The sequence below is a fragment of the Geotrypetes seraphini genome, chromosome 1 (assembly GCF_902459505.1).
Source record: "Geotrypetes seraphini chromosome 1, aGeoSer1.1, whole genome shotgun sequence".
Taxonomy (NCBI): domain Eukaryota; kingdom Metazoa; phylum Chordata; class Amphibia; order Gymnophiona; family Dermophiidae; genus Geotrypetes; species Geotrypetes seraphini.
This window is the reverse complement of record NC_047084.1, coordinates 287,305,715-287,332,035: the sequence shown is the minus strand read 5'-3', so window position 1 is coordinate 287,332,035 and position 26,321 is coordinate 287,305,715. Positions and strand designations below refer to the sequence as shown.

At 40.5% G+C, this 26,321-nt stretch overlaps 1 long non-coding RNA gene across 1 annotated transcript in view; it reads left to right on the top strand.

Annotated features, from left to right (window-relative positions):
- Positions 1–26,321, top strand: part of LOC117355181 — a 43,677-nt gene that overhangs the window by 15,391 nt on the left and 1,965 nt on the right. The window contains exons 2-3 of the long non-coding RNA XR_004538321.1: positions 13,822–13,974; positions 19,206–19,265. This is a non-coding gene — a long non-coding RNA (uncharacterized LOC117355181). The remainder of the gene's footprint in view (positions 1–13,821; positions 13,975–19,205; positions 19,266–26,321) is intronic.

Here is a 26,321-nt window from a genome sequence, read left to right as displayed (position 1 = left end):
TCATGCCCACACTCCATCCAGACTTTACCTGTGTAAAAGCCCATCTCCAAAGTACATGCCATCCCATCTTGGCACATACTTGCAGAATGGAACATAGGTGGGAACTGGTCAGTTCCATGCGTAAGTGTCAATGTACACATACACATGACTTGAATGATGGCATTTGTCTGTTCTTGCCCCTAAACCCCAATACCATGTGCAAATTGGTTGTATGCACATTAATTCATTAATTAATAAATGCACATCCCTATTTATCACAAGTGTGCATCTTCCCTAAGAAGTGGAAATTGGATGAGTGATAGATTAAGGTCACAGTAAGAAAAGAAAAGCATAAATAGAAAATTAACTTCAGTCTCTCGTTGTCAAAGTACTGTTCCATAATAACCTTTTCTGCATACTCCAGAAATACTTAAGCAAAAAAAAAAAATCCCACAATGGAGCAAACCAGACACCCTACTATTTAATTAAGGAATAAAACTCAGGGAGTAAATTAAATAACAATCCACAGCATCATTGTCTATTCATGTGATGATTTAGAACTATTCAGTTCATTTACATACTTTATTAAATGCCACAAGCAAATGATTTTACATTAGCTATACAGTTATTACACATTGCAAGGTGTCAGCATCCCTGCTTTGTGTGTGAGGGTAGATTGCATTCCCCTGACATTCAGAAAGCAATAGAAGCAAAGTTCTATGCTTTTAATTTTTTATTACGCATGGAATGGATTGAGAATAAAGCTTTGGCAGCTCATCTATTCAGAACATCTGCCAAGGAGCACACCAGAAAACTGTAAAATTATAAGCAATAAAAGATATAAAATATTACCTTAGACTAGCCCAGCCTGACTAGAAAATGGATCTGCAATTGATCTGGGGATTACAGATATAATTGCTAAAGAATTCTAAATTTTTCTCTTAGAGAAGTTAATATTCTAAATCTAGGCTTAAAACACCATCTTTTAGAAATAGAGGTCACCCAAAGGAAAACAATTACTTCAGTTACTTATGGAATGCTTACACAACTAAAGCATTTACGATCTATTATCTCCTTTCCTATGTTAATTCACTTAGAAGTAATGTACTATCATAGGTGGAATGGGGATTAGTCTATTCATGTCATAATAACCTAGAAAAATCAACAGTTGCTTCATCTCAATAGTGGAACAATTTGATTAACATAGTAACATAGTAAATGTCGGCAGATAAAGACTTGAACGGTCCATCCAATACAATACAATTTTTATTTGTATACCGCCAATACCTCTTCAAAGTTCACAGTGGTTCACAAACAATAAAATATCTAATATTAGGTGCTTGGAAAAACATCCTTAATTGTCCACTAAGCCTCACAATCTGACTAAAGCACATGTATAAACAATTGCTTACATACTAAGGAATATAAAAAGAAGGCCATCAAATTCAAAATAAAAACAAGATAATTAAAGTTAAATAAAAAAGACCCTATTCTATTAGACTACCCACATTTCGAATAGATCAAATTCTGATGTCATTAAATAAGCCAATTCCAGACAGCACAGCAAGTGCACCCATGTCTGCCTCCTCCAAGATCTGTCTCAATGTGTGTCAATGAAGGATACTGTAAAATGTTTGTCAAAGTAAATCATCTAAATTAAATAATAGTATCATATCAATATTAAAATGTTATTAATTAAACTAAATATTAAATTAATAATTAAAAAGATTACTAAAAAGAAAACCAAAAGAAAAAATATTAAATAAAGCATACAAAATATTACTAAGGCATCCTATAAAAGCAGAACAAAAACTAAAAGAAAATGCAAAATAAATTAACAAAAAATAAACAGTCCATGTCCACACCGAGCAGGTTCCAGTGGCCTGTTCCAAGAAAGGGAGATAATAAAAAGTCTGCCCATAAGTTATACCCATTAAAAAATACATGATTAAATTAACTTTTTTCTTCTTTGATATTTCTGGGCCATAGACTGTAAAGTCTAGTATTGTCCTAGGTTCCAAATGCTGAAATTGCCGTCCAAGCTCACTCCAGCCTATCCAACCAACCTATTGTTTACAGGATATCTATTGTAAAGTCTGGGGCCAGTAACATCCTCGTGTTCCAATTTAGTGGAGTTCCCATTTATGCCCTCCCCAGCCCATCCTACAAATCCTACCGAATCAACAAATATGGGACACAGTCCTTGCAAGTCTGTCCAATACCTGCCTTAGTTCTTTAATTTACATCCTTCATTTTCACAATTTAGTTACTAATGTATCAACTACACGTGTTGCAACAAACACTTCTGAGCTGGAACAAAATAGACAACACAACATACAAGCACTGCAAAATGCAAGCAGTGATATATAATATGGGTGTGAACAGATGTGGGTTTCAAATAAAAGGTACCAGATCAGGGTTGAAAGGGTTATGGTTGTCCAATCTTGTTTTCTCAAATAGAGTGGGGACTGAAGATTTTTTATGAAATATTATCCAATTTCTCTTTCTTCCCACATACAGAACATATGAATACATTTGATAGGCATGTTGCCATCATGCATAACCCAGACCTGCACAGTAATGGTGTGCATACAAGTGTTATTTCAATATATACTCTATACTGTATATATTGATGGCAAAAAATATTAAGCGTCTCCAACATGTACAAAATGCAGCAATCAGATTATTGAAGAACCTTCATGTCTGTGATTCAATATCCCAAGTGCTAGTGTCAGCCAAATGGCTACCCATAGCCAAACGTTGCCTCTTCAAAGGCTTAGTACTTGTGTTCAAGTTCTTACACGACATGATGCCCAACTACATATTAGTCAAACTCCTGCATTATGTCCCAAACAAACCCCTCTGCTCTCAGGAGGAAATGTTTCTTCAAATACCCCCTGGTCAGAGCCTATAACTAGAAAGTGCCAGATGAAGATCATACTCTCACTTCTTACCGAAGTACTGGAATTGGCTACCTCCTAACAACATCAAATCCTTTGATGGACTTTGAGCTTTAGGAAAGCCATAAAATCCTACCTCTTCACCTGACTCCTCAGACCGTTACTCCCAAACTTAGTTTGTGCAGGGAGCTGGTTCCATAGTCAAGGGATGAAGTGACTGTATGATCGTTTGCATGCAGTTTTCATTTGGAGGGATCTCTCTAGGGGGATGCTGAGACGTCTCTCCTCTTCAGAGCAGAGGGTGAGGCTGGGGTGTATGGTCATAGTTCTATTTCTTTCTTTTTTTTTTTTTTTTTTTGCTTCAGGATAAAGTAGTATATTAGTTGTGTTGATAAAAATTTATAAACAAAGCCCTGCCAGCTGAACATCTCTTTCTCCAGTTCAGCAGCCAGACCTTTGATTTATAAGAAGGAATAAGCTAAATATTGCAGTACTGAAGCTTGTATGGATGCTGCGGGGACGGTGACGGGGCAGTAAAGGGAATGGCGGTGACAGAGCGGTGAAGAGGACGGTGCAGTGACGGGGACATATTTTTTCCTTGTGTCATTCTCTAGTGCTCATGTCACAATCTTCCCTCTAACTCAGCTTCCTGGTCCATTTTTTTGAGCACCGCGTTGCCATCTGAAGTTCTGTTGTTGCCGGGGGTAGAAGGAGGCCCCTTGCCAATCTTAAGTGTCATCGCGGGGAGGGGAGGGGCGGAGGTATTGCCGATCTTGTTGCCAAAATTGGAAAGGTAAGGAAGGGAGAAAGATGGGCCTGTGGTGGATGGAGAGAGTGAGAGAATGAGGCAGATGATGGAAGTGGGGAGAAAGGGGAAAGAGAAGAGGGCAGATGATGGAAGTAGGGAGAAGGGGCAGATGATGGAAGTGGAGAGAAGGGGGAGGGAGAAAGGGCAGATGATGGAAGTGAGGAGAGAGAAGAGGGCAGATGATGGAAGTGGGGGGAAAGAGAGAGAAGGGGCAGATGGAAGTGGGGGGAAAGAGAGAGAAGGGGCAGGTGATGGAAATGGAGAGAAGGGGGAAAGAGAAGAGGGCAGATGATGGAAGTGGGGAGAAAGGAGAGCAAATGCTGAATGGAAGTGGAGAAAGAACACATACTGGATGGAAGGAGGGATCAAGAAAAAGGACATATGCTGGATGGGGGAAGAAGATAGAGTTAGTGAGATAGTGGAGGGGTGAAGGAAAGGGGTGGCATGCTGTGGGTAGACATAGTGAAAAGAGGGAAACTGAGGACTGCATAGTATGAAAGAATTTAATTTAGACGGAGGCAGAAAATAAAGGAAGACCAGAGAAGGGAAGAGAGAGAGAGGAGAGAGAGAGATGCCAGAGAACGGGGAAGGATACAGAAATATCAGATCTGAACAGAGGAAATGAGAAGAGAGAGATGCTAAAAACCACAGGGGGGAGGGAAAGAGATGAAAGGAGAAAGATGCCAAACCATGAGGGAACAGAGGGAAGATGATGGATGCCAGACCAAAGGGGGGGGGGGTCTAGAGGAGAGATGGCAGGGGTAGACAGACAGTGGATGGAACGGGCAGATGTTGGACTGAAGAGATAGGGCAGACGCAGGAAGGAAAGAGTGAAAAGAAGATAAAAGTAGAAACCAGAGACAACAAAAGGTAGAAAAAAATCATTTTATTTCTATTTTGCCATTAAAATATATCAGATTTGAAATATATATCCTGCTAGAGACATAATTGGGGACTGTAAAGCCCAGGCAGTGCTTCTTACTTCTAGCTGGCTTAGGGCTCTCTTGGACCAGGGGGCAGTTGCCCTAGTTACACTCCCCTAACACTATTCCTGTCATGTGTGACTGCAGTATTCTGTTAGCATGATATTTCTGTGTAGCATTCTATAATAATTTGGCTTGTTCAGTTTTCTTGATAGTAAAGGGGATATATGTGAAGGGGAGGGGAGACAGGGTTTTTGTTGGTCCTTGCTCTGTATATTTATATTTATAAAATGACAATTGTACAGAATATTGTTTCTTTTTATACTTTAATAAAATATGTTCAATATAAAATCATAACTGAGACTTGTGTGGATGGGATCAGATGGTTTGCGGGGACTGAGCTTGCGGAGACAGGGCGGAAATGTGTTTTTTAAGTTTCAGTCTTAGTAGTTTGCCGGTCCACAAAATAATTATTTTATTTCTGCCGGTCCACGGGGGTAAAAAGGTTGAAAAACACTGCTCTAGAGCAGAGTCGGCAGCTGCGCTGAGGTGCAGAAAGGTCCCCCGATGATTTGTCTGCCGGCTTTGCTCTGGATGAAGTAAGTTATGTTGGAGGGGGTGAACCTGGCAGACGCAGTCATCGTGGGTCCTTGCCGCAACTCCCTGCATCTGCCGAGTCAACCCCCTCTGATGTAACTTACTTCTTCCGGAGCAAAGCCTGGAGTCATCGCGGGACCTTCCAGCACATGGCTGCCGACTCTGCTCCAGAGCTAGTACATTGATGTACAGGGAAAGGAGAGAGAGACATAAGGGGGAAGTTATACTGGATGGAATTGGATCGGAGGGAAAGAAAGGGGGCAGCTGCTGATTGAAGAGAGGTGGATGGAGAGAGAAAGGGCAGACATTGGATGATAGTGTGGCGGGAAGAGGGGGAGCCTATGCTAGATGGAAGTACACATGGGAGAGATAAGGGAGCAAATGCAGGAAGGAAATGGGAGGAGAGAAAGAGGGGAGCAGACGATGGAAGTAGACAGAGAGAGGAGAAGGTACTAGATGGAAGGGGTAGAGAAAGAGGGCACATGATGGAAGGAGGGGTTAAATAAAAGGAGGGCACATGATGGGGGAAAAGGATTGAGTTGGGGAAATACTGGAGGGGGTGAGGGAAAGAGGTGGTGAGCTGTAGGTAGACAGTAAAAAGGAAATTGATGAGAGGGTAGTAAGAATGTAATCTAGATGCAGAAAATAAATTGAAAAGAAAAATGAGGGAAGAAAGGGATTGCAGAAGAGGGAAGGAGAGGAGAGAGATGCTAGACCAATGGGGGTGAAAGGAGAGATGGAAGGGGGAGGCATACAGTTTCTGGAAGGGGCATAGAAGGAGAGAAGATGCCATATAGGGGCAGAGAGATGGCAGACAGTGGATGGAAAGAAGAGAGTAACAAGTAGATGAGGAAAGCAGAAACCAGAGAAGACAAAGGTAGAACAAAAATTTTCTATTTATTGCTTTAGGAGACATGTGTCACTGTTTCTGTGGTGTTGCATTGTATGCAGAGTCCAGCTTCTTGCTGGTTCAATTTAACCTTTGTCTATGTATTTCTATATTACCCCCCGTTTTACAAAACTGTGGAGCGTTTTTTAGCGCCAGCCATGGTGGTAGCAACTCTGATGCTCAGAATTCTATGAGTGTCAGAGCTGTTACCACCGTGGCTAAAATCCAGACTACAGTTTTGTAAAAGGGGGAGGGGTTAGTTTGTGATAACATATTCCATACTAAGCAAAGGTGTTTTTTGTGTTCTGTGTGTTCGAAAGACATGGTTTTCTGTTAGGATTGACGGTGTAGGATTGATCTGTACTAGTCTGGCTTGTTTAGTTTTACAATGGGTGTATTGCTGTTGTACTGCTCACTGCAGTATGTAAGATGCTGCCTTTTCCTAAGTACTCATGTGTGACATGTGGCTTGTTACTAAAAATCATGTTTTTCATACAGATGGGGGGGGGTGCCAAAAAATGATGGGCTCCGGATGTCACATATGCTAGGTACACCACTGCTCTTTGGGTTGATGTTTCCTTGGGTCTTACTTGTCTGACAGCTATTAGGCTTCCTTGGATATTGTGTGAACATTTCCTTGTTAACTAGGGAGAGAAGTTTCAAGTTTATTCTGACTTGATACACTGCTTTTATACACCAAAGTGTTTTACATTTTTACAGTATTAAAAATTAATTAAAAACTGGGGCATAGACAAACAAACTATTAGTGACTATTAAGACAAAAAGGATTGAAACAAAAGGTACAATATAAAAAATAAAAAAAAAGGTATAGGAAAAAAACAAAAGGAAAGAAGGGTTGTCTGGAACTGGCATCTTCACTTCTCCCCCCCCCCCCAATTTATCAATCATAGATTGCATAAGTGTCTTTGAAAAGAAAAGTTTTAAGATTCATTTTAAAGTTGTTTAAACTAGTTTCTTGCCATAGTGTTAGGGGAAGAGCATTCCAAAGTGTAGGCGCAACTACTGAATAAATGGTTTTTTGCGTTGTATCATAGAAGAGCTGTCTGATTGAGGGAATAGTCAGAAGATGTTGCTGAGAAGATCTCAGTGACTTTGAGGATTTGTAAGGGATTAAGAGCCTGTCGGTGAACATGGGGGAGTGATTGAGTTGAACTTTGAATGCTAGTAAGAGTTTTGAATGAGATTCTGTGAGTGATGGGTAACGAATTAGCTTTTTTAAAAAGAGAGGAAACGTGGTCAAATTTTTTAGCCTTAAAAATAATTTTAATAGCTGTATTTTGAATTATCTATAGTTGCCTTATCTGTTTTTGAGTGATTCCCTGATAGAGGGAATTACAGTAGTCTAAGCTGGGAATGATCAAAGAATGAATTAGAATATTGAGAGATTTTGGCCCAGATTCTGCAAAATGTGTCCCTATTTTAGGCAGCTGTAGGCGTTCTGCACCTGTCTAAACAGCCAATAGGGATGCACATTTAAAAAAAAAAAAAAATGCTCCCCAGGCAGGCTGCCTATATTGAAGGCGCCTCCAGGAGCCTAGAGAGGACCGCAAGACCACCTATGCTCACCTAAAGCTAGGCAGAACCCTTGGTGAACCTAGGCGGGCCTACACTCCTCCCTAGTAGAGCAGAAGACGCTTACAATGCAGGCCAGCAAAATGCTAGCCTATATTTGTAAGTAGAAATGGCCACTATACTTATCGCGGCAAGGGATCTCCTTGCCGCGATAGGTATAGTGGCTGCGGCCGCCTGCCCCCCCAAATATTGCCGGCAGGAGGGTGCCCCCGACACCCCGATCACCAGCAGGAGTTTGCCCAATCCCTCCTGTCGGAAGGCCGACCAGCCCCCTGATTGCCGGCAGGAGGGTGCCCAACCCCTCCTGCCAGATGCCCCACCTCCATATCTCCCCATGCTAACACCCCCCACACTAACACCCCCCCCCTCCAGTCCTTTACCCCCACTAACTTTTAATCATTGGTTGGCCGGACGGGTCTTCCTACAGCCCATTTGGCCCAGGCTTCTAGAACCTGGGCCCATCAGGTCTTAGGCTTAAAGGGGATGGGACAGAAAGGGGTGGGCCTGCCTCATTTGGACGAGGCAGGCCTGCTAGATGGACAGTAGGAAGACCCGGCCGGCCAACGATTAAAGGTTAATAGGGGGGCAGGTATGGAAGGGAGGGTGTTAGCATGGGAAGGTCCGAAGGGGAGGTATCCTCCAGTAGGAGGGGTTGGGCACCCTCCTGCCAGTGATTAAGGGGTTGGTCGGCCTTCCGGCAGGAGGGATTGGGCATCCTCCTGCCGGCGTTCATCGGGGGAGGGGGAGGGGGGACAGGCCGCTATACCTACCATGGCAGAGAGATCCCTTGCCTCGATAAGTTTAGCGGCCACGTCTACACTTACCCGATTCTGTAACTGGCATCTGTAACTTGGACATCAGAATCGGGTTTATTTAGGCCTGATTCTGTATAGGACACCCCTCCCAGGCGTCCTATACAGAAAACGGCCTTTGTGTCTAGAAGAAACTAAATAGAGTGAATCATCCTTAGTTTGAAGAAATATTTTTGCACTATGGAGTTAATTTGAGCTTTAAAAGAGAGTGTACCAGTTGGATCGAGGTAGAAGAGATGCATAATTGAGATTTTAATGTTTCATTTTCTTTAGTTGAAAAAAGCATAGCCTTTGTTTTGGCAATAAAAAGGGCAAGTAGATTTTGAGATAACCAGTTACTAATGAGGTTAGGTTTGTGGCTGATTTCCTGAATTTGCGCGGAGTTGTCTGATTGAATGGGATGAATGAGTTGAATATCATCTGTGGAATAGTAAAAAGAGGAGCAAGAAAGAGATTGAATAACATTGGTGATAGAATGGAGCCTTGAGGTACCCCTGAATCTTGCTTGTAGGATTCTGATGAGGATGTTGGAAGGCAAACCCGATTCAAAGAAACATGATTGGAACTATTTCAGGGCGGTTCCGACGACACCTATCTCTGTTTTTTTAATGCAACTGCTTGTTGTAATTTTATATGTTTCATTGTACACCACACAGAATTGTGGGATGCTGCGGATTATACATATTTAAATAAATACCTATCCACCTGGAGGGTGAAGCTCCTGTCCACCCTGCTTTCCGGGACTCTACTCCCAGGACTCCATTGGCTATAGAATTCTCCCTGACTGCCACAAAAGGTAATCCTCTGTTTTAATTCTGTTCTGGGGATTCTCACCTGCATCTTATTCCTGGCCCAGCAGTTTCATTTTCCCCCTTCCTATTTCAATGGTAAAGCCTCCTTCTGAGGTGGTGGGCCCACATCGCATGATAATTACAATAAGCACACACTTTTAAAGTGCATATTAAAATGTTAATGAGTTGCACTGTAATAATTTTTTGTTTTAATTCTAACTTGTAGTGCATAGTTCCCTATGTGTGAGGGGCTTTGTGTGATGTGGCAGACTTTAAGCGCAACACAGTTTGAAGTCTTTTAGATTACCAGGTTTACCGGTATTTGTTCACTACTAGTAATTTTCTATTCACTGCTGTAATTTAAAGTACTTATCACGTCACCTATAGTTTATGGCTCTTAGTTTATGTTTATTTACAGCTGTTTTTTTTTTCTTGAGTGCTGGTGGTTGATTACCTGTAATTTAATAGCTAAATGTTACTGTAGGAAATCAGACTACTCAAAAGCCTGTTAACTCTTACAGTCCTGCAATAGCAGTTCTATGCTAAACATTTCCCTTCAATACTCAGCATCAATTAACTGGCCAGGAATGGCTCCTGACAGGTTAAATAGCGCATAGCTGGATAAGCACTAATATTCAGCGTGAGATAGTCATTTATTTCCGTTAAATATTAGTGCTTAGTGTCTAGCTGCTAACTGGCTATGTCACTCAACTTAGCTGGTTAAGTGTGAATATTCAGCGCTAACTAGCTAAGTTTAGTGGTTAAAATAGGCTGCCTAAATAACAAACCTATCTTTGACCATTAAGCATTCAGCCGGTTTAGTTCTGAACATCAGCTTAGTTGCCTAAGTTGTCACGGCCAAAAGTGAAACTGGATATTCAATTTTGGTCACAGAACATGGTCGCACACTGAATATATGGACTTAGCACCGACCGCGGGACTTAGGCAGGCTTTCTCCAGGAGTCTGAATATTGCCCCTTTTAAAGTTATAGGACCCATGTACTAAAACTACCACTTCAAAGGTTATACCTTATATAACCCTAGTCTTACTCACACACAGTCTGTGAGCACCAGCCAGCTCTTGGGTCGAGCACCCACAACCAGGGTGTACAAAAATAAATTTATTTGTTGTTGTTTGTTTAGTCTATGAGCTGGTTGTATGCTGGGGTTCAATCACCACACTCAGGGCTAGATTCTCAAGACTTTGCGTTAAAAACCGATGGACCACTGTTGCAGCTGTTGTAGTAATTTCAAAAAGGCAAGTCATTCTCCCCAAAACACGCATGCAAATGAGGTTGGTGTAGAGTAGCGAAGGTTTGCTAAATTTGAATGTGCCCATCGCTGGTGCTAATGATTGGCACATGCGCAGAATAAACACACAGAATAAATAATATTCTCTTATCAAAGGAATCAAGCTGTAAGATCAAGGTGAAATTGATAACTGGAACTTTACTTGAACTTTGATTGCAGAGTCAATGCACAAAGCATTTACAATTTCTTCTGGTGTGAACAACTGAAACTGTTTTACAAGCTGCTCATGATTAAGTCACTTTAAGAACACTTCAATTATTACATTACATTTATTGACTTCTATTCTGCCTTAACCTTTCAGCTCTAGGCAGATTACAATAACAGGTATCTGGACATTTCCAGGGAATGTCAAAGAAAAAAGGAACAAACTCATCATAGAAACAGCCAAAGAAACACAAAAAGTGGAGTTCCAACAGTACTCCAACCACAGAAGTCAGGAGTACTGAGAATAGTCAACACTGCATTAATAAAGTCTTTATTGGCATAAAACAAGCTGACTCTTGGTACAAATCTAGTTAATTTGACAAGGTCTATATTTTGGCTCACAGAGCCTGCTGCAGGGGTCTTATTGTCAGCAATACTAAAAACAATGTTTATATGTTATTTATAATTACTGCATATACTTGAATAAAAGACAATCTGAAGATAAGTTGAGGTACCCTTTTTTCCCCCAAAAGGAGGAAAAAAGGTTGACTTGAAAATAAGCTGGGGGAGGTTAACATTCATGTGCCCTACCCTGCCAGGATCTGCACCCAGCCCCACTTCACTCCCTGCCAGGCTCTCCACCCTGTCCCCCCCCCTCCCTCCATCTTTGCCAGGCTATGCACCCTATCCTACCTCCCTGCCCTGTCCCCTGTCCCCCCTCCCTCCCGATGTCTTGCAGGCCTTTACTAAGCCTGCCATATGACCTGGTGATCCAGTGGTAGGCCAGGACAGGAGGGATCCCTCCCGTCTCCTGTCCTGGCCAACACTGACAATTTTTTTTACCTCCCTCCCCCTTCCTCAGGTACATTTGTGAATCCCTGGTGGTCCAGCAGTGTACCAGGCTGGAGCGAGTTTTCTGCTCTCTTGCCCCACACTTAGCCCCTCCCTGAATGGCTGCCCCGGGTTCTTGTGGCCTAGCAGTGTACCAGGCATGAGCGAACTTTTTGTGCTCCTGCCCAGCCCTGATCTTCTCCCTCAATGGCTGCCGTCGGTTCTCACGGAGCATTTATGTCGCTGGCCCATGGTAAAAACCTCTACTGCAGCTTTGTAAAAGCCAGTGTATGATTCCCTTTTAATATGTATCGCTCTCATTTGAATTTTAGTGCTGCTAAAAAATATATTTTTGAAACTGCTTCATGAGAGTTCTATTAAATTTTAATTTACTGATTTTAACTTTGCCTCATTCATTATATTTATGCACATCTTGTATTTGGTATTTTTACGACTGATATGCTTTTAACAAAAATAGTTATGAGAAGCAAAATGATAGATATGTTCTTTTAGGCTTCCATGGCTGGTATCATATTACAATTAGGGCCAAACATATTTTTCCTGTGTTTCCATATCTTGGGTAAGCATTTTCAGTTTCAAGAACTGCCCTTTGGTCTTGCCACAGGACCTTTCCAAGGTTATGGTGGTGATAGCTGTGTGTCTTCCCAGGCAGGGAATTCAGTTCATCTGTATTTATTTGGATGAGTGGCTGATTCGAGGGAAAACTGCAGACTTTACATAGTTCACACATATAACTTCACCAACTGTGAGCTAACTAAATACATGGCACTCGGTGCAAAAGAATGGATAGTCCCCATCTTGCTGCTGGACTGCTGCCTGCATCTTATTATTGAGGACTTCTTAAGTTATTTTAAGAGTATGTTGTAGGACTATGCAAAGTAAAGTCCCCTAAGATTGCTAGTTATTTGCTAAGCTATGCTAATGTTTATTATTATTAGTGTGTAAGGGTTGCATAACTTTTAGCACATCTGTTATGGAATTTCCCCATATGCATGCACTAATCTTAATTAATGGATATTATTCCCTATATAGGAAATGCTATTCCTACTTTCTATACTATAGAGTGCACTAAAAATGAAGAGAATACTCAAAACAAAACAATAAAAATCCCCCCCCCCCAAAAAAAAAGATACAAGATAAGGAAAATATTTCCTGTGCAAACCCTTACTACTTTGTATGCTGGAGGTCAAGTTAAGATAATATATAATGACTGTTTTCAGAGTTCAATGGTTATTTTTTCTTACAGTATATCTTAATAGCTTGCTGGACATGCTTCTAAGAATTCAAAAATTGAAAGAGTTGTTTATTCTGCACGTTCTACGGCTATTCATCTCTGGTTGTTCTACATATCAAGTTTCAAGTTTATTTCACTTTTGATGAATCGCCTATTTCAAATTACTAGGCGATGTACATAATATAGTAAAGAAACTTTAACAAAATAACAATAAAATCTAATAATAACTAACATGAGAGATAGGTAAGGGGATAAAGTTACAATGAGGGTATAGGAAAAAAAGGGAAGAACAAAAGGTAGGGTAAAAATTTGCAAGGCATACTTCATAAATATTAATTAAAACAGAATAGAATTTCAGGCCCTTATGCATGTCATAAGGGCCTGAAATACTAAAGAGATTATTCTCATTTGATGTCTATGGAAAGAAAGCTTACTAAACAATATACAGTAGACCCTGTTGTCTAATTTCAATACAGATAGTCTTGGAAAACCTTCATAGCTATTATAAAATATTTTATTCAAGTCTGTGGTTTCTGCTCAAGCAGAATGGCAGGCCAGAAAGCTACAAGACAGCTAACAATGACACAATGACAACTTTACATTGCAGTATTCAGGGGAAGGGGGGGAGGGGGAACACCCTTCATAGTTATTTCTGTAAGTCTGGTTACAGGAGAACAATAAAAGATCCTTCCACTTGTTTGTCTCCTTGGATAGCTCCTGTTAATAGATGACTTCTTCTACCTCCACTTTAGTTCATATCAACTCTTTAGTGGCTTATCCCCAATGTTTAACAGCAACGAATGCAAAACCTGGGTTCTTGACTGGAGCTAAAGGAAATAGATTTTATATAATTCAGCAGTGCTAGCAGTTTCTGCACAAATATGTTTTGGCCATTAGGCAGACTAGGTCAATTTTTGGGAAAACATCTAGAGACTAATTGGAAGTGTCTAATTTATTCCAGTACCCCCCCCCCCCTTTTTTTTTTTAGATGCAGTGGTGCTGCCCAGTGGCATACAGTAAATAACACTGGGCTTTACTAAACCTCAGAAGAACTTCTAATGCAGGCCAACGAAGTATACTGTATGCTCCAGTGCTCATAAGAATTGAATGAGTGTCGGATCATTTACCTTGTCAATCCACGGTAAGAAGCTCTTCTGCAGTTTAGTAAAAGGAGCCTTAAGTAAATGTAACTAGTTACTGTAATTAGGTAAAAGTTTTTTGTTACTTTTACTTGTAAAGAAGTACGGAATAATGTGTTACTTTTTCTGAAGTAATAATTTCACCAATTTTTATTACTTTTACCTAGTTTACCAGGTACATTAGATAGATTATGAGCCCAGGGAAAATGCTTGAATACATTACATTACATTACATTAGGGATTTCTATTCCGCCATTACCTTGCAGTTCAAGGCGGATTACAAAAGAATTATCCAAGATGTATTACAACAAGAACTTACAAAAAAAAAAAAAAATTGGTCATTTTCAAAAAGAGTGAGAAATGGGTAAGGTTATTTGTTTGGGGTAGTTGGCTTTAGTGAGAGGTGGAGTTTGAGACTGATTGTAAACCACTTAGATAACCTTGATTGGCGGTATATAAATACCTAACAAGAAAGAAAGAAAGATCTGATGCTTGCAGTTAAAAGTAAAAGTGGAAGTGAGATGGAAATGGCGAATCTTCAGTAAACCAAACGAACCAGCAAAACTGGAGACAGGATTTTGCTATTGCAAACTTCACCAGGCAAACAGTGGATCATCTCATCTTAAATTTTGCTGTCCAGTAAATAGGAAGGGCCGCTGAAAAGTTCTCGGCCCAATCCACAAAGTTGGGGTAGTCTCCATTGAGGCCTTTGCACTGAGGGTCTGATTCTGTATAGGACGCCCATTCTCAGCAGCCACCTAAGTAGCTTTTGAGAATTGCACACGGGTGTCCTATACAGAATCGCATCTGTCCTAACAGACAGACGCTTAACCGCGCCTAACCACCATGATTCTCTAATTGGTGTCCATGTTGCTGAAACCGTGGATTGAAGAGAAAGTTTTATTTTATTTTTCTTTCCAGCTTATGATTTATCTTTAATCTTATCTATTATTTTGCCTTTTGTCTTTGTTTTGTTCTATTTCTATCATTTAAATTTCTCCAGAATTCTACTGTTCAACGGCTCCCCCTTCTGCTTCTATTCCTTTCTCTCCTCTCTTCTACCTTCCAAAGTATTTAGATCAATGCTGTCTTGTTAAAATGTTTATTTTATTTTTATTTTTCCTCTAACTCTACTTTTCACTTCTCTATTACCCTCCAGGTACTTTAGTTAGATTGTGAGCCTTCGGGACAGTAAGAGAATTTTTCAAGTACCTTTCTTATTTCTAATCTTAATGTATATTTTCTGTAAACCGCTTAGAACCTAACGGATGTAGCGGTATATAAGAAATAAATTACATTACATTACAATCTCGTTGTCGCTGTGCTGATCGCAGCAAGTGAATCTCCCTACAGCAATCAGCTGAGTGGAGCGGCAGGGAACCATCCGAACACCCCCCCTGCAAGATGGCCGGCAGGATGGATGCACACTCCCTCCTGCAAAAAACCCCGACCCCCCCCCCTTGACTGACCTGAGCAGAAGAAGTGCCCAATTTCTCCTGCTGCTACACCCCCCCCCCCCCCCCAAAGCATTCTCTTTCCCAAAGCATCCCTCGGCAGTAGCAGTGTTCAATTCCTCCTGCTGCTTACCCCCCCTGAAGCATCAACCCCCCTTGGATACCCGGGGACAACCCCCTTCCATGCCCCCCACCCACCCATCTGGAGATCCCACCCGGCATCTCCGCTAACAGGAATATTACTTCCAACTCCCCCTGTACATTTTAAAATGAAGATCTGACCGAAGGAAGGCATACACCCTCCAGCCGGCAGGCCCACCACTGCAAAATGCTGAGCCTTCCCCTTCCCAGTGAATTTTGGGATGCACAGGGGAGGAGCCTAAAGCCCAGATTGGCTCAGATGCCTAAGGCCCCTCTCATGGGGGGAGGGGGCTTAGGCATCTCGGCCAACAGGAGTCTTAGGCCTCCTTCCCAGTGCATCACTGGCTCAGCTGATCAGGAGGAAAATACCACTGCTGCAATTAGCTGAGCCAGCTGTGGCAGAGAACCCCTCACACCACCCCTAAAATCAGCAGGAGGGATACCCATTACCTCCTGCCTAACACCACCCTACACCCCCCTCCCCCATCAGTGATTGGCAGAAGGGATGCCCACTCTCTCCTGCCTAAGACTCTTGATCCCCTCACCACAGATGTTAATGCACATTGAACAGAAGTATTGATGCCTACATTTCTTCAGCACTACAGCACCCCAAAATTTGACAAAAATACAGTATATTGGTGACTCCATTGAAAGCAGTGGAATTTCCTGAATATATTTAAAGATTTCTTAAAGAAAGCTCACCTTTATGTGTGTTTGTATGCCTGTGTGCATTGAAAACCTATCAGTAAAAACTAGCTGACAAATCATAAAACTTGATCTAGCCGTATTTCTAGGACTTATGAAAAGAAAAGGTATTGTTTTAATGTAGATTTATCTTCAAAACCACGATTCACTCAAAATGACTCCTGCTAGCACAGGGTAACCCTGTCGCATTTGTTCATTTTTGTTGCCTTTAAGCTACAGAACACATCTATCTTCAAAACTCTTCCTTGATACCTTCACTTACGGTTTGACACTCATAGATTTTATATCTTGAACAGCGTAACTAAAATCATTTTTTACAAAATGAACAAACTCCATAAACTGCATAATAAATTTATTATAGACCACATTAATGAGTATTGGCCTTAACGTTTTTAATTAACTTTGGGCTCCTTTGAATCCGGAACTTGGCTGCAACAGGAATGGCTGTGTGGCTGCTGAGCTCCTCCCTTGGGCACACAAACAGAATATTTATTACATTTGTTCATTTGCATTATATTAAATGTTTTTATACTTTTAGGAAGGATCGGTGGGGATGGGGTTATGTATTTATTGTATCATTAGAAGGAATTGAGTGCTGTCTATTGAGTTTATTGATTGAAAATATGTTGCACTTTATGCTGGTTTTAAAATGAATAAAGATTTTTTATTTTTTTTTTAAACAACAACTTTGGGCTCCTTTTATCAAACTGTGGTAGATCTTTTTAGCACAGGCCAGCGAGGTAAATGCTCCGATACTTATTCAATTCCTATGAGCGTTGGAGCATTTACCATGCTGGCACGTGGTAAAAAGCCCTATTGAAGTTTGATAAAAGGAGACCTTTATTTCTACTCTGAATATTTAGTGGCTCTTATCTAGTTATAGTATTGCTGAATGTGCTCAGCTAAAGATAACTGGATAAAACTATTAGGATAATTTTAGGACAGCCTATACTAGACCAAAGATTTGGGTTAAAAGGGATGTGCATGCAAAATTTTTTTTTTTTGTTTTGGTTAACGTTTCATTCATTTCATTCATTTAATCATTTTCTGATTCCAAATTAATTGTGTTATTTGGATCATTCAGCTCCATTAATATCAAAGGGACAGATAATTTTGCAATCGGTATTCAATCAAACTTGCTTAAAACCTGTTAGAATGCATCCGTCACAGAGGCAACAGCATTTCGAGACATCAACGGGATAATTCTATACAGTACACCAAAAGTTAGGCGGTTAACGTTTGGCACTGAAACAGTTAATGGCAGTTAATTGACAAAATGGGGAGGGGGTGAGAAGAAGATAAAATGGTATTTAGGAGCCTCATGTGCATGTAGATTATTTTCTATACTTGGACACCTAAGTGTTATAGCTGCAAAGGGGAAATTTACAAGGGAGAGTCATAAACAGGAATTAGGTGTTTCGAATATTTCAGCAAGTGCTTTGTTAAATACTGTTGGGTACCAAACTGCTGCATTTAGGCGATCACATTTATACTTGCTATAAAGCAGGCATAAGTGGTAATTCCTAATTGTACCTTATACTTGTATTCTATAATGCATTAGGTGCACAAATTTGCTGTTATAGAATATTAGCTTAACCCCTAGATTTTGGGTGCCTAAATTTAGCACCCTTTATAGACCTCATAGCACCAAGACAAGGGAAAAGGTAACAAGCAATAGTATGATGAACTCAAGGCACCAAGAGAAAAGAAATGTGACAGAAGCAAATTAAGAGCCCAAGGCATCAAGAATGGGGCAAAGCAAAACCAACATTGAGAAGACCATCTAAAACATTATGGAATTAAGGTAAGGAAGCACTAAGAGGGTTAGGTCAGGGTTCAAGCTTTGTTAGTATCTATTAGACAAGTTTTCCCAGGAGAATCTGTCAGCAAACACCTACTTTCTGTCATACTACATGGAAGAATTTGGGCTTTCTTTTTTTGAAAGGAAGATTAGAAGAAGCCTAAAGGTCATCTATATTGTCCCAGGCCAGTCAGCTTTTGGGTCAATAGAAATGTAACGTGAAATCAATAAAGGAAGATACATTGGAATGAAGGAATGCCAACATTCCATGAACCACAAGAAAGGGGTAAAGTAACATCAGCATTCCATGGACATCCCAAGAGGGATAAATTGGTGCCATCATTGACAGGAAGACCTCAAGGCACTACAAGAGGGATCAAGGAAGTCTGCAATGCAAAGAGGATAAAAATTGTGAGCATTGGTGTTCATTGAACTGCAAGGTATAGGCGGAATAGAAGTCCCTAATGTAATGTAATGTAATATAATTAGGTGTGTGAGGGGGAAGGAAGGTGAAACGACCAGGTCCCAATTTGTAGTAGCCTCGTTCTGATGTCCTGACTACAGATGCATCCGGGGACAGAAAACACACACACATGCAAATAGCCAAAGAGATGTGTTTTTTTTATTCAGAACAAGTACACATATTTATAGTCCCCCCTTTTGTACATGCGCAGTCACAAGCTAATAATGGGTGTAGCTTATAAGGAAAGATAAGTTTCGTTTCTCATGAAAACAGGGAGGGGGGTGGGAAATTCCACAGCCAGTAGTCATAGTTACAGATAAAAAAAAGAGACAATGTTTTTGTGATTTCTGCATAGCAAAATAAACTTATAAAGAATATACCCTTACAGAAGGTGTTAATCTTTAAAGGATTGACCATTGGGGTCCAATGGGCTTCAATTCTGAAGGTCTTCTAAGGTACAGTGCAAGAAATTAGTTAACTTGGAAAACACTCCCAGAGGGCTCACATTGGTCATAATGGTGCTGTGTTTGTTTTGTCTGTGGTATCATGAAGTCTTGCTAGTATGAGGGGATTTTACATTCTGTTACGTAAGTCTTGTGAGCCACATTGGTCTAATGCTGCATATAAGTATTGAAAATAAATAAATAACCATTTCTCTTTCATGTGAAGGGAAGAAGATTGCAAAGGAATAAAACAGTAAAGAAGCACGACAAACTGAAGCAGATAAAGGTAGATGAGGAAAAGGTTTTCTCTTTTTTAATGTAATGTAATGTAATTTGTAATGTAATTTATTTCTTATATACCGCTAAACTCCGTTAGGATTCTAAGCGGTTTACAGAAAAAATAGACAATAGGGTGCATTAAAATTATAAGTAAAATAGGTACTTAGATATTCCCTTACTGTCCCGAAGGCTCACAATCTAACTAAAGTACCTAGAAAAATGACAATTAGTAGAGTAATGAAAAAATAAAATAGAGATAGATGAGAAAAAAAAATAAGAAAATAAACATTCTAATAAGACTACAATGGTCTAAAGGACTTTGAAAGGTTGAAAAAGAGGGGAGATAGGAAATAGAAGCAGAAGGGAGAACCTTTTAAACTATAGAATTCTTGGGAAATTTAAATGAAATTTAAATAATAAAGTAGGAAACAAAAACCAAGTGGCAATACAACGAATGAGATTTAAAAATAAAATATCATAAACTAAAAAAGAAAGTGAAAAAATAAAAACAAACATTATTACATTATTCTCAGTGACATTATTACATTATTCTCAGTGACATTATTACATTATTCTCAGTGACATAGGTCCGTAGGTCCTTAGTGACATCTGTAGTGTTTTGTATTTCTTAAGTTCACACTATATCTTTTAGTGGATTTGGATTAGGTCATATTTTTCTTAGTAATGGTTTAAGGCAAGTTACATTCAAGTACAGTAGGTAATTTTCATGTCACAGGAGGGCTCATAATTTTAAAGTTTTGCATCTGAGGCAATGGAAGATTAAAGGGCAAATTCTAAAAGAAGCGCCTAGTTTAGGCACTGTTCAGCGCGATTCAAATAAAATTGGGTGCTGTTTAATGAATCGCGCTGAGCGGAACCTATTTGGAGGCGCCCAAGAAATAGGACAGCTCTAGGCACAACTAAAAGTTAGGCTCCTAGCTAAGCACTTAAGCACGCTTAAGAGCAGCGATTCTGCAACAAGGTGCCTAACATGGAGCCAGGCCCACGCCTAACATGCATAGCGCCTAATTTTTTGAAAGGCCACCTAAATATTTAGAGGCGCCTTGTTGCAGAATCGCTCTTTCTTGATAGGCGCCTAAGTTTCAATTATTGCTGATTAAAAAGCTTAATTGAGCTTGTTACTCGATTTAGATAGGCGCCTATCTAGATGGGCTCCTCTGAAATAGGCGCCGGTTACAGAATTTGGGCCTAAGTGACTTGTTCAAGGGCTCAAGCAACCTTGGGAGGATTTGAGCCCTGGCTTTTCTAGTTCTCAGTTGGGTGCTCTAGCCAATCCCCCCCCCCCTCCACACCTCTTTTATAAAGCCGCACTAGTGGCAGCCGCATGGCAAAAGCCTCAAATCTCTTTAAATCCCTATGGGCTTCGGGGCAGTTACTGCTTGCATGGCTTTGTGAAAAGGGGGAGAATGCCAGGGTTTTCTTGGTCTAAATGAGTACACCTAAGCCCACTGTAAGCGCCAACATGGATAGCCATGCTTACCTTCAGATAGGCGCCTACAATTTTGAGGAACCTATCTTGAAATTGTAGGTGCCTACCAAGGTAGCAGTGGCATAATGAGGGTGAAAGGTGCCCGGGGTGGTGATACTCCTTGCCGACCTTCATCTATGCCCCCTCTCTCCTTCCTTGACCCCCTTGCAATGCACACTCCCTTTCCCTTCCCCCATGCCTCTAGTTGTTCACCGCCACGACCAACAACTTCAATGTGCTCCTCGCGACTGTATCCTCTCCCTCTGTCATCACTTCCTGTGCGTGGCACCCAGAAGTGATGTCAGCAGGAACTGACAAGGTTGCAAGGAGCACGTTGTAGTTGTTACTCATGGTGGGGGAAGAGAAGGTGGCTTTGTGTGCAGTTGAGGGATAAGTTAGAAGAAACGGGGCAGCGGAGAGGAAAAGAGGTGCTTGTGACCCAACCATGATAGTGCCTGGGGTGGATCGCCTCCCACCCCCCCACCCCCCTTACTACACCAGTGGAAGGTAGGCACCTACCAGCCAATTACATGCAGTTACATTCCTTTTAAACAATTAAGGCAGACACCTAGAACAATTAGGCTCACCTATCTAAGTACATCAAACCTCGGTTTGCGAGTAACACGGTTTGCGAGTGTTTTGCAAGACGAGCAAAACACTCAGCAAACTTTTGTCTTGCAAACCGGGCACTGCCCTGATAAATGAGCACTTACAGCTGCAGGCAGCGCCGCTTCAGGGAGATGCCTCTTCCGTCCTCCAGCCAGCCTTCCATGTTGGAGAGCCTCTGAGCCCACGCAGCTGAGCGCCATTCCACATGAACATTGCATATGATCACGCATAACGTCAATCATCGATGTTGTACATGTTTATACATGGCGCGCATGTGGGATGGCGCTCGGCTGCGTGGGCTCAGGAGTTCTCCAGCATGGTGCGGAGGGCTGGCTGGCGGACGGAGGAGGCATCTCCTTGAGGCGGCACTGCCTGCAGCTGTACAAGGACCCCTATGGTTGCATGCGGCTGGCTACCTACAAACTGTAGCACCCGACACCCGACAGGCACAGACCCCTGGGCCACCCCTCGCCACTTCCTCCCAGGTCCTTGGCACCTTTTGGGTTGTGGAACGAATTGTCAGCTTTGCAGTTATGGCCTATGGGGAAAGTTGCTTTGATATACGAGTACTATGGATTACGAGCATGGTTCTGGAATGAATTATGCTCGTAAACCAAGGTACCACTGTACCTACATTTTAGACATCTTTTATAGAATCTGCCAGTTTGACCATTCACAGTGACAGCAAAATTCAGACATTATTAATTGTATCATTGATGTTAGCTTATTGTGTTATAGCTTGAACATTTTTAACATGCAAAAATCGCTAGGCAGTAATGCTAAAATGTCAGTAATAGCAATATAGCTTAAGATAATTAACCCCCTCTTCTACGAAACCACGCTAGCGGTTTTTAGCACAGAGAGCTGCGCTGAATGGCCTGTGCTGCTCCCGATGCTCATTGAATTCCTATAAGTGTCAGGAGGAGCGTAGGCCATTCAGCGTGGCTCCCCGCGCAATAAACTGCTAGTACAGTTTTGTAGAAGAGGGGGTAAATGTTATTTAATAGCGATATGTAAGTATGATAAGAGGTCTTTTACTAAAGTGTGCTAACTAGCTAAATGCTATCGCACCCATTATATTCTATGGACGTGTTAGCATTTAGCGTGCTACATCGGCTAGTGCACCTTAGTAAAAGACCCCTAAAATAAGTATGTAAAATTTCTCTGATATTCAATGTGTTTGCTGAGAAAATGGCAAACAAAAACCAAAACATTGAGCTGGCGTTATTCTAGAAGCGTACCGCGCGGTTTAGCACCAGAGCTGCTCTTTGAGTCGATCTTTAAAGTTTTCACGCTGAGGGTGCTCCTTATCTTAAAAATTTAGATTTGAGGTTTATATATTTTTGATGGAGTCTAGGGAGTTAACTTTCCTGCAATGTCCTAGGGCACGCCCAACTTATATTTTGGTGTCTTGATAGTATAAAAAGACATAGAACTTCTTTAATACAGTAGTTGCTGTCTTTTCAGACAAAAAAAATATATATTTGTGAACAGCTATACAATAATTTAAGTGCACTATATATCTGTAAGAGAATACACCAAGGGAATCACATATAATGGAGGTGTTATTTGCCTTATCAAAATTATAGGGCACTGAGGACTCTTAAACTAATGAGACTGACACACTAATGGGCTATATACTCCCACTCTCCTTCATCTTTACCAGTTATCAGTCTCATTCACAAGAACTGTAATAGAACAATTTCATCCTATGAGAGAGAGAAAAAATGCTTCACAAACTATTTTTAGAACTTTCACTACTGGGATCTTATCATTCACTTAGAAATTTGAAATTTGTTGGTACTTTGTAAATGAGCAACTGCTATGAACCATATTTCCCATGTTACTGTACATTATCATTTCATAATCCTCCAACCTAAGCAATGCAAGGTGACAGTTCTGGCACTACAAAAGCACCTATTGACTTGGAACTGGTGCAAATTTCAACACAACAAAAATGGAAAGGATGTTGCGTTCATGGAACAGCCTCTTGGTGGAGGTGGGAGAGATAGAAACTATCTGAATTCAAGAAGGCTTGAGACAAGTACAGTAAAACCTTGGTTTGTGAGCATAATTAGTTCCAGAAGCATGCTTGTAATCCAAAGCACTGGTATATCAAAGCGAATTTCCCCATAGGAAATAACAGAAACTCAAGATGATTCGTTCCACAACCCAAAAACTTTAATACAAAAAACTATGGGGCTCATAATCGAAAGAGAAAAACGTCCAAAATCTGGCCTAACTTGGCACTTCAACGATCATCAGTCAAAAACATCCAAGTACCGTTAACAAAACTGGGTTTTGGACGTATTTCAAAATGACTTAGGCCTTCACAGTGCCGCTGGACAACTATAGCTAAATGGGGTATATCAGGAGGAGTGTCTAGGGTGGGATTTGGGTGGAACGGGGGCAGGCTTAGACTTAGTCGTACTTTATATATAGTTGAAAATTATACAGCACAGCATAGACTGAACTTGGATGTTGTGACTTAGACCATTTAAAACATGGTCTAAGTCACAAAACCCTACCTAAAGTCACCAGATAAGCATTGAAAACACATAATACAGACACCCACATACTACCCCCTTGATCACTGACCCCCTCCCCCATAAAAATATTAATCACAACTTGAAAATTGTGCCTCCAGAACATCATCACCTGGCAGCCTGGCATAGGAAAGCCTAATCGTGCTGCACAGAGGTGTCTTAAGACATCTTGGGGGTGGGTTAGGGACCCATGGAGAGCAGAACCCATGCCCATAAGCTTCTGTAATCACTGCATTGATATTGAAACATGTGCACTCCCCTATATACCCCCAAAACCCTTTTGTACTGGCATATAAGTAGCTCCTGCAGCCACAAGGGCTATTGGGGTGGTAGATAAGTGGGTCTAGGGGATTCTGGAGGTGGTTTGGGGGGCTCACCATGACCTATAAGAGAGCTGTAGTGAGATGATGACATGGCACCCTTTTTGTGAAGTTCACAGCAGTGCCCTGTAAGGTACCCCACTATTTAGGTGCCATGTCTAAGTGTTCAGTCCATCACTTTGCAGACCGCTCTCACGTCCAACAGGGCTTGTTCTAGGCACTTTTGACTTGGATGAAAAGTTTGACGAAAATGTGGTATAAAGATGGACGATTTAGCAGCTTGGACGATCAGATCAGCAGGACGTATAGTTGGACGATTTTTGAAACGAAAAAAAATGTGGACGTATTTTTTGAAAATGTGTCCTAAGCTATTTTATACTTTGGACGACATGCGACTTGGACAAAAACGGACTTAGACATTCTTTTCGATTATGCCCCTCTATATGTACTTGTATTGCAAGACCTCACTCATTTAGAACAGTCACTACACTCCTGCAGCGTCAGAAAGAAAAGAACCATCAGCTCAGTTGTGATGAAGTGATGTGTGTATACTGTATGTACTTGTATTGCAAGACATTGCTTGTACATCAAGTCAAAATTTAATAAAATGTTTTGCTTGTCTTGCAAAACAGTTGCAAACCAAGTTACTTGCAATCTAAGGTTTTACTGTACATAGAATCTCTAAGGGAGAGGGAAGGATAGCAGATGGCATGGATGGGCAAACTGGATAGGTCATATTGCCATTATCTGACTTTCAAGTTTCAAGTTTAATAAAAATTTGATTAATCGCTTTATCTGGATTCAAAGCGATATACATCTTGATAAAATTACATTATTAAAATTATTACTACAATAAATAAAACAAACTCAACTTAAGACAAATGCGACAAACTGGAAACATTTTTCTGTTTCAGTAAGTAGAAATTTAGGGCTCCTTTTACTAAGGTGCGTTAGGGCCTTAACATGCAGAATAGCGCGCACTAAATTGCCGCACGTGCTAGACTTTTAACGCCAGCATTAAGCTGGCATTATTCTATAAGCGTACTGCGCGGTTTAGCATTTGGTAATTTCATGCATGTGCTAAAAATATTAGCATACCTTAATAAAAGGAGCCCTTAGATTTTTAAAATATTGTAAAACCTGTTTTTACTATTATTTGACTGTATTTTTTATTATTATTATTATTATTATTATTTATTTATTTATAATTTTACATTAAACTTCAGAAGAGTAAATCTTGTACCATTAAACACAGGGAGAAAAATCAAATCACGGCATTGAAAATCAAACTTACAATTTCAATCAATCATAATCCCCTTCTTAGACCACAATAATGGGGAGAGTGGTCAAACTATACGAGAGGTGAAAAAAAAGGAAATTGGTTAAAATTAAAAAGCTTAATGTATCTAAACAACTGCTTTACAAATTTCCAAAACCCCTCTAAAGTCATTCCTTGACGATCTTCTCAACATCTATAAATTCCTTCAGGTCGTCTGAAGAAAAAAAAGGTATACTTGACTCCTAAGTACCTAATCAGGCACTTGCAGGGGTATGCCAAAAGAAACATAGCACCTAATTTAGTTGTTTCTTGGCGCAAAGAAAGAAATTATTTCCTCCGTTCTTGAGTAGTCTTAGCAACATCAGGGTATATTCGTTTCAAGTCCAGTTACTCTTGATTTTTTCCCATCCCACTGTTCTTTCCTTTGCTGTATCTTTTCTTAATAAATATTGTAGTTCTCCCCCCCTTTTCCTATTGTGTCCTTGTAAATTAATAACAAAAAAAACAAACAAACCCCGAAGTATGTTAAAATTGTTAGTCTCTGTGTACTTTTGTTAATGTTTTAATTATTATTGTACAACGCTTGGTATTTTAGATAGGCATTTAATCAAATAAACTTGAAACTTGATCCATATTTTCTGTTCCCCAAATAGTTTTTGAGAATTTTTAAAGTATAATTTCAAGATCATATTAACATCCTGCTCAAATACGAATGACACAAAGAGCGTAACTCTATCAGTGTCAGCTGTTATTGTTTGTTCAAGAAGAGCAGTTACATTACCAAAATCTATCTCATTGTTCTTTTTCCTTTTCCCTTTTC